Source organism: Lissotriton vulgaris, chromosome 5, assembly GCF_964263255.1.
Source record: "Lissotriton vulgaris chromosome 5, aLisVul1.2, whole genome shotgun sequence".
NCBI classification, from domain to species: domain Eukaryota; kingdom Metazoa; phylum Chordata; class Amphibia; order Caudata; family Salamandridae; genus Lissotriton; species Lissotriton vulgaris.
The window spans coordinates 1,804,845,660-1,804,854,986 of NC_141693.1; positions in this window are offsets into that span (position 1 = coordinate 1,804,845,660).

Here is a 9,327-nt window from a genome sequence, read left to right on the forward strand (position 1 = left end):
GTTGAATTAAATTTAATTCTAAATTAGTATTTGGAAACCATGAGTATTACCAAGTCACTAATAAAAACATCTGAATAAGATGGGAGCACTAACACAAAGCTAAACAAATTCCCGCCAACCACGTACCTTCAAGCTAGGTAATGTGAAGGCATAAGTTCCATAAACGACCGTATTTGTTTTGGTCCAGTGAAGTCTTCTGGAACCATCCAAAAATCGCTGGCAGGTATGATAAATCCTGCAAGTATATGTCTATCGAATAAAGGAAAAGTCATAAGTAAAAGCATAATCAAACTCAACGGCGCCACATGCAAAATAAATTAAAATTGTATGAATAAACAATCCTAACCATATATTTCAGAGAGGAGCAAGAGCCATTATTCAATTCATTCCTCTGTAGGCTATGGAGAACCCCAAGCAGTATCCAATCATCTTATGAAAAAAACTGTGAACTAATAAAAAGACCACACAATAAGTTTTCTTAACAAGCCACAGGAGTATACTGCTAAAAACCCAGTGGCAGTTGTCCAGAATTACTAGTCCCCCAACAACATTGTTGTTAAGGCGTTAATGTTTCCCCATGTGTTAGTCAATAGGAGTCTAAAAGCCAACCCTATAACTGACAGGCTTGTCACGGCGGTCGATTACCACCTCCGTGTGATATTGAATAGAAGACTTATTGACATTATGATTATCATATCATTAGATAGCCTGAAGGCATGGATATCATGGCAAGTTAAATAATAGTGGTGTTACCGTTCCCCCTTACTTGTGAATATAAAAACAATTTGTCAACCCCTGCCATGTATCCCGCTCAGTGCACCTAGAACCACGGGCACTAGGCGGCATGGATGTTTATGTTTAAACCCCTCCGTAACGCCTAAACCAAAAGTAATAGTTAAACCTCCCAGTCCAGTAAAGGTGGGTGCTCAAAGCAACAAAGCAACAGTTATCAGTCCCCATATTCAGCCACTCAAAAAGAACACCGACTGGCCATAAGTCTCTTACCTTGAGGAACAGCGTCCCGATCTCTTCCACCGTGTGCACAACAGTAGATCCCACCAGCCATTCAAATACCCAAATACGCTCCTCCTACGGGTTGGAAATATCCAATCCTGTAGGGTCTGTTTCCAGAAATAATGAGAGAAGAACCACCCTGTGTTCGAAAACGTGAAGGAAAAACTGGCCGCCATATTTAAATTGCTAGGAGCAACATTAAAGTAGACAAGAATACATTTCAAATGGCTAGATGTATGGCTGTACGTTCAGAGAACGGGGAATATTAAACTGAAAACTGAACCCCGTGAAAAAGATACCAAATGCTATAAAATTCAGAAATTGAAAGTAACTAGAGTGGAGTCTCCCAAACTGTTAATTTAAAACTTCATGGTGGGCCAGAATGGATTAACGTCATATGGAAATACCGGAAATAGATGATATTGACAGATTTGCACTGTTTATAGAAAACTAAATCTAGTGATCCATTTGAATTGATAGACGAATATCAATGTGTAAATGTCAGGAAGGGCGATAACTGATGCAAGTTCGATACTGCCCCTTTCTGAAAGTCTAATGTAGACCGTAATTTGGAGTTACCCGAAATTTGTGGAAAGGCCAAGGTGTAGCCATAACACGTATAAGTTCCTAAATATTGAAATTTAAAGAAGTAAGGCCCGCACACTGGGACAAGAAGTCCAATTGTGTAAAATTTAAACTTGGAACCCAATTAGTTTCCACACTCGAAAATTGTACAAGCAGGATGAGAAAGGTGTTGAAATATAAAGGGAGATTTATAATAACGTAAACAGACACATATGGTAGCATAAAGGGTGAGAGTTCAAATGACATGAGCAAACACATAGGGGCCGGTTCCAATCTCGGTCGGAAGGGCGTCGAATCGGGTTTGGCATTAGCGGGTCCGTTTCGGGGGCTGAATTTCCATCAGAGTCATACACGGGTCCGGATGTCGAAGTACGATGTGAACAAGCGCGAAATCTCAGTCGGAATCGTTTTCGGGTCCGAACCACTCCATGCGACTCGGTCACAAGCAAACCGTGGCGCGCAATGGAGACTTTTCACGGCTGAGCTAGTACGATGCTCGATTCGGACAGCCGGATCGAGTCGGAGCATTCGACTCGCAACAGCTCCCAGAGTTGGATTTCGGGGTTCGTGTCAGACCCCCTGTTACCCGCGGACTTACGACTCAGACACAGGGGGAGACCCATGGATCTCCCCAACACAGGTATGTATGGTGCTGATGGCATCGACGCGTACCCACTGTAGGGGGCTCACTTGTCCGCGGCGTACCCATTCAGTCAATGGGAACCCATGACTTCTATGGAAGTCCAACCGAACCGACCTCGACAGCATACGGCCGCATCGTACTCGCTCGGTTGGACTGCAGGAGTCCGGATTGGTCGGAAAACACCCAGGATCCGGCTCTGTCAGATTGCTTTCTGACCCAGATCGGAATCAGCCCCATAGTGTTTTATGGATCCATAGTTGATTAAAAAAAATTAGGTACAGAGGGTCTCCATATATAGTCTAAGAAATTAGGTTGAGATGTTGTAATCAGTAAAATGTTTAGCATTGAAAACTTACTCGAAATGTAGATTGGAACGAATTTATGTTATTTTTGTCCCCACTCAGAGTGTTGCAGAAAAGCTAATTTAGGGAACGAACAGTGAGGGTTCAAATCAAGTATGGTAGTTTTGTGCCCACCTGGGGTGTTGCAGAAAAATTGATTTTGAAGCAGAAGAGAAATGAAGTATCACAAGTCCACAGATTAAAAGATAAATAATATATAAATAGTCAGTGGATATTCCAAGATTTTCAATTAGGATGTTGTGAAAACTACAAAATAGGCAAAAACAATTTTCAAAAACGGTATGAGAATGACAATCCATTCCCTTACGTGCCACATGTAGAATGTTGTAGAAATGTAAAGTACAAACCCCTTTCCTTCATTTAGATACAGTCACATTTTGTAACATCACAGAACTGGGCAATTTTTGGAATACAGCAATGATCTCATGTAGATGGATGTATCTTACACTAGGAATAACCTTGGAAGTTTGCAGTAGATAAAACGATAGTTCAAGATCTATGCACAACAACTAGTCCTCTTCGACCACTTCCTAAGAAGTAATGCATTTCATTGTCAGTGTTGAAACCTTGACTAATGCTACTTAATTTACAAACCCATTTGGATTCTTGTTGCATTAGACGGAGTTCCCTGTTACCCCCCTCCCCCCCCCCCACTTGCTCCCATCTCGATATGATCAATGGCATGGAACCAAAAGGAGGGATCACCTTGATGATGCTTGCAATAGTGCTCTGCCATAGGGTACCTCAGATCCCCCTTACTGATCACTCTCCTATGTTCTTGTATGCTTATCTTCAAGCTCCTCTTGGTGTTTCCCACATAAATCATGCCACAAGGACAACCTGTTATGTATCATTTTAGGACCCTATTGTAAGTTTCCCGATTCATGCCCTTATATAGGTATAAATCACCATATCCTTATATAGGCATAGAAATCAGAACCATATTTAGGTATAGCTTCTGCAGTCCAAATACGGCAGGGCTACTAGTTCCGAAAATCCACAATGATTTCTTGGAAAAAAACGCCTTCAGCAGTCAGGGACTTCCCCTTGCTTGAATATTGATTTATCCAAGAACTCATGGAGTTTTCAAAGAACTGAGACTCTTTGGTGACGTTATTATGTCCACCTTTACGTCAAACTCGGCACCTTCGAGGTATAAATATGCCCACACTCACCCAAGCAAACATACAGTGGTTTGGAGCAGGTCTACTATCTACTTGCCCGACGCTCCCTCCTGCAGCAAGTGCCGAAGGAAGCCGACCCTCCAGCAGACGCACTGAAAGAGACGCTGTCTTTTCTCCTGCCGAGAAATCCAGCTCCAGTGTTTCCAAGCTACCCTTGCGGGTTGTTGGGAAATCGCGTCTCGAGACTGACCTTCTCCATTCTAAACTAAGTTATGGGGCTGATTAGACCCTTAGAGAAATCTTGAGCAGATTCTTGGCAAAAGAATACTACATTTATGCTACACCTCACTTACTTCCTCCCTTGTACTAAGCTTAGGTTAGGTACACCGGGGTAGGCGTATTTTAGAAGCACTAGTTGAGTACTTTTTAGCCTCTGTTATTTATGTATGTATCTATCTATAGTTTAGGAACCATACAATGCTCTTACAGTATTTTTTTATTCTACTATTTATACTGTACGCATTATATTTTACTAACAGTTTTACTATTCTAGCAGTTCATTTCTTATGCTTGAGAAATAAGATTGTTCAATAAAACCTTTTATTGAAAACGCCAGTCTTTCTACTTTCTCTGCACCTCTAGTGATACGAAGCATGCACGATTGACTGAGTGAAATATCTATCTATTGTTTCCACGACTCTGAAGATACGTTTTATCTTGGGGAAACAAAGTTGTCATGTTTATGCAGTTGTCAGAGACTAATCCCTTCTTGTGAATTCGAGAAAGTTTCTAGTGACCTCTGAGCTAACTGGCCCACACAATTAAGTCTAGTATATTCGATAGAGGCCTAGTCGACCTCAGTCCTACATCTAATCTATAGGATATATTATTCCAATGCGCAGAGCCTATTGGGAATATAGGAACTACACTACATGGCGCCCAACGTTTGGTAAGGCACTAATTTAACCCTAGATACTAAAGTAACTCAGTCGTGCTTTTCACAGAGACCCCTTTTATCCTATAAAAACTCCAATAGACGTCTGGAGTGGGTTAAAGGATAAAATATCCGCCTTAAACTGAGTAGGACGAAAAATCCTATGTATTATTTTTTGGTATTGTTCAACGTGTAAAGATACAGTGTTCCAAAATATTGTGCCCCTTATCTTTATTTCCTTAAAACTTTCTCTTCAAAACTTGCAATAAAATGCAAGATAGCGACAAAGAGAACCGTGGAGCTGCAAGGACTACAACCGGCCAGGTTTAGACGAGACAGTTCTCCAACAAAATGACCTGGATGCTATAATCATACCGGAAAACGTGAGGAAATCTATAGCTATTAAGCTTATAGAAAATGGCCTATCATCGAGAGGTGGTAGAGTCATATTTGTCATAGAGGCACATGACTATCGGTAGACAGAGGTATTCTACTCATGGATTGTCTTTCCACAGGCAAATCCAACAGCACATGTGTTCCACTTCTATAAGATAGAGGAACATCCAGCGAACTACGTTCCTTTCGAGGACGTTGAAATTCCACTAACTTACCAAGAGCATCAGCTCTGGTTTAATGGCGCCCTACAACAACAAAATCACATTACCAGGCTCGGTCCACTAGGTAGACCATGAGATAAATGGCCGGTATTAGCCAGCTATACACCACATCCTGACATTGAAAAAATGACAGGACCAGAACTGTTAGCTCAGCTAAAACAATTAATTAAAATACATAGACAATTGGTACAATATGTCATGCGGATCTTAACAGTCCAACCTGCTATTAGAATTCCACAGAACACCCCTCATCAGGGGAACACAAACAAAATCACACCACAGACTATACAGTCAGTAATCGTAAGTTGCCCACAAAAAGGGAACAAATTCCGTTCTGGTTAGCCCAGAAAATTACTCAATTAGAAGCAGTATTTCCTGATAGTACACCTCATGAGAAACACAGGATTCGAACAATCTGTTTACAAATGGGGATTGCACCAAACGTAGAGGACTGTGACACTTGGGGTACAGTCTTTGCTTCAATCTACACAAAAATACATGGTGTCCCGTCTATGGCGGTAATACCAGACGTTCTGAGACAGATTCAAAATGAATACGGTCCAGAACCGGCCTTGAATCTAGGTATGAAATTACTGAAAGATTTCAAACAGGTTTCAGCTATCTTATTAGCTAACATTAAAGGTGAAGCAGCATCAGTGGCAATCCACCAAAAATTAAAAGAACTTGATATTACTGAGCAACCGTATGAACTTGCCAGAATTATTGAAAAAGCCTATGAAGAACTAGGAAGAGTTAGTTTGGGAGGGAGACCTGTAAAGCCTGAACTAACAGAAAATCCTGAAAAAGTTTTTATCAAAAACAATCTAACTACTCCTAAAAAGAAATGGGAAAATAGTAGACAATCATTTCCTAAAGAAAATCGTTCTCAGTCCAGGGGTAGATCTCCTCAAAAGGAGCACTCTGAGAAGAGATATAACCTTAGAAATAGGGAGAATTTGAGAAAACCTGATAGATAGCAAGATACTGATACACGATCCTCTCGTACCTGCCAGACTTCCTTGCAGAAATCCGAGAGAAGAGGACGATCAGAACACAAAGAAGAATGCGTGAAGTCCAAAGACGAACAACACGTTCCAAAAAATAAGAAAAGCCAATTCTCCAAAAAGAAAGTAGCAAGTCTAAAAATCAAACATGCCAAGGATCTTGAGGACACAACTTAAGAACGGGGAGTGGGCCCAGACAATGTTGGACAGCGCAGCAGAGGTCACCATAGCTCACAGAATCCTGAAAGATCATCTGGAGACAGTGGATCTGAATGAATACATTGAGGTTGAAACTGCCGACAATAGGGTTAGTGTACCCCATAAGTTATATGAAGTAACACTTCGAATAGAGGGTGATATAACTAGAAAAATAAAAGCACTATTTTGGGAAAAATTATCTAAGGGTTATGACATCCTTCTAGCTGAAAAAGACTGGCCACCTGAATTTGTCAGGGAGTGCCCACATGGCGAAGAGATCATTATGCCAGCCTTCTCTAATCATATTCCTGTTCATAAAAAATACACCTATGCCAGAAAATGGGCTGTTGCCCAGGCTCCAGCATTATATAAAAATCATGTGGGATGGGATGACGACTCTCCACACCACAAAATCCAGTTAAAAAATCAACCTACTGCTCGGAGGCAGTATCCAGTAAAGCAGGAAGCTAAAAAGCAAGTCAGGGAGATCTTAGATCAACTTGAATATCAGGGAGTGATTGAAACATGCACCTCATCAATGAACAATGCTTTGTTTCCTGTCTCCAAACCAGACAATACATATCGTCTAGTTTTGGACTACAGACATTTAAACTCTTGTAGCAAAACTTTTGCAGTACAAAATGCACACAGTGCAGCACTGATGAATAACATTGTGCGCAAAAATTACAAAACGACATTAGACATTTCAAACGGTTTCTTCTGTCAAAACATTGCACCAGAAAGCCTTTCCTCTTTCTCTGCCCCTCTATCTTCTCTTTCTTGTGGTGTCCCCCAGGGTTCTGCTTTGTCCCCGCTTTTGTTCAATCTTTATATGCAGCCCCTTCTTGTCTCTCTTCGTCAGTTTTCAGTTACTGCTTTCAATTACGCAGACGATCTGCAGCTTATTTTTCCTATCAATTCTTCTCCTTCTTCTTGTTCCAATTTTCAAAATGCCATGCTCTTCATCTATGAGTGGATGAACCTTAGCCAATTAAAGCTCAATCCAAGCAAAACGAAGCTGGTGGTGACCGGCGGTCCTCTCACTCCCTGGTCTCCCAACTTTTGGCCTACCGCTCTGGGTTCCCCTCCTTGTCCAGTGAACACCGTGAAGAGCTTGGGGGTTACCATTTCTAGTGACCTCTCGATGCGGCCACACATCAACACCGTCACTTCGGCCTGTTTTTTCCATCTCCGCCGAATCGGGAAGATTCACAGGTTTTTATCCCAAGAGGCCCTTATTCTTGTTATCCTCACCCTCATCACCTCACGTCTAGACTATGCCAACTGTCTATACGTGGGGGTTCCTGCCTGTCACCTTTCCCGACTCCAACTGGTTCAGAACCAGGCAGCCAGACTAATCTTTCAGCAACCTAAACATCAGCATGTCACCCCTCTGCTGAAGACTCTACACTGGCTCCCAGTTGCGCAACGGTGTGTTTTTAAAATGGCCTGTACCATTTTTAAATCCCTGCTTACCTGTGCCCCTGCCTTTATCTCCTCTTGTTTGCACGCCTATGTTCCTCCCCGTCTCCTCAGATCTTCGGCTCATAATCTTCTGATTACTCCCAGGTTCAATCGTAAAAAACATGGGGGTGCTTGTTTCTCTTTTCTTGCTCCCGCTACCTGGAACTCCCTCCCTCTTGTTATTCGTCTGTCCACCGACTATTGTTGTTTTCGCAGTTCTTTGAAAACCCACCTGTTCCGTCTGGTGTACGGTTAGCTGCCCTGACCCTGAATGTTCTTCTCCTGCCTGGTCTTGAGCGCCAAGAAACCAATTGGTGTATGTGCACGGTACCAAATCTCTTTTAATAATAATAATAATAAAGCAGGTACTTGACCGTTTTCTCAATCATGGGGACACAGCGACAATTTTGTTGTCTCCCCCAGGGATTCAAGAATAGTCCAGGATTATTTTCAGCCAGAGTAACAGAGTGACTACAAATGTTTGATGATGAGGCATTATCTTATGTCGATGACATCTATCTTACAGGTGATGATTTGGACAGGCACTTGAACAGGGTGAACACCATAATACTTGGGTTCGCCTCAGAAGGGTATAAATTAAACTTTAAAAAGTCCAGAATTGCCCACCTCAATCTCCTATTCTTGGTATACGAACTTTCGAGTGAAGGCAAAAGCCTGGCAGCAAACATTTTAGAAAAATGTGCGCTGCTCCAAACTCCAAAAACGCTGAAAAACCTATAGTCAATTCTAGGATTCCTAAACTTCGGAAGAACTTACATTCTGAATTACGCAGAAAGGGAAACCTCTCTACGATCTAATCAAACCTGATTTCAAACCAACTAATTGGACTCAAAAACACACAGAAATTTTGAGTTCAGTACAAACAGACATGTTGGCAACAACACACTTACAAACATGCAACAATGCACGTAACCTTGTTATTCTGAATCATCCCTGGATGATGCGGATTCACATACCTAACCTTTAATGATGGTGAAAAGGTACCAATAGCTTACAAATCACACTTGTACACACAAGCTGAAATGAAACTCACTTCAACAGAAAAAAATCTGACAGGGGTTCAGACTGCTGTAGCAAAGGAGAGAGCCCTCGCATAGGGTAAACGCATTAAAATCGTTACACCTGTACCTGCCTTAGAGGCAGTGATGAAGGAAAGCATTCCAAATGCAAAAGCTCTACATCCGAGATGGATACAATGGGTTAATTCTCTTGATGCAACAGATGTTGAATACGTTTTTGACCCTTACTTGCAGACACAGGAATTTCTCCAATACGAACAAGAATGTCCTCTGCCTACTGAAATTCTACCTTTAGAACATTACGGCTGTATAATATATACAGATGGATCAGTACAGCCCGCG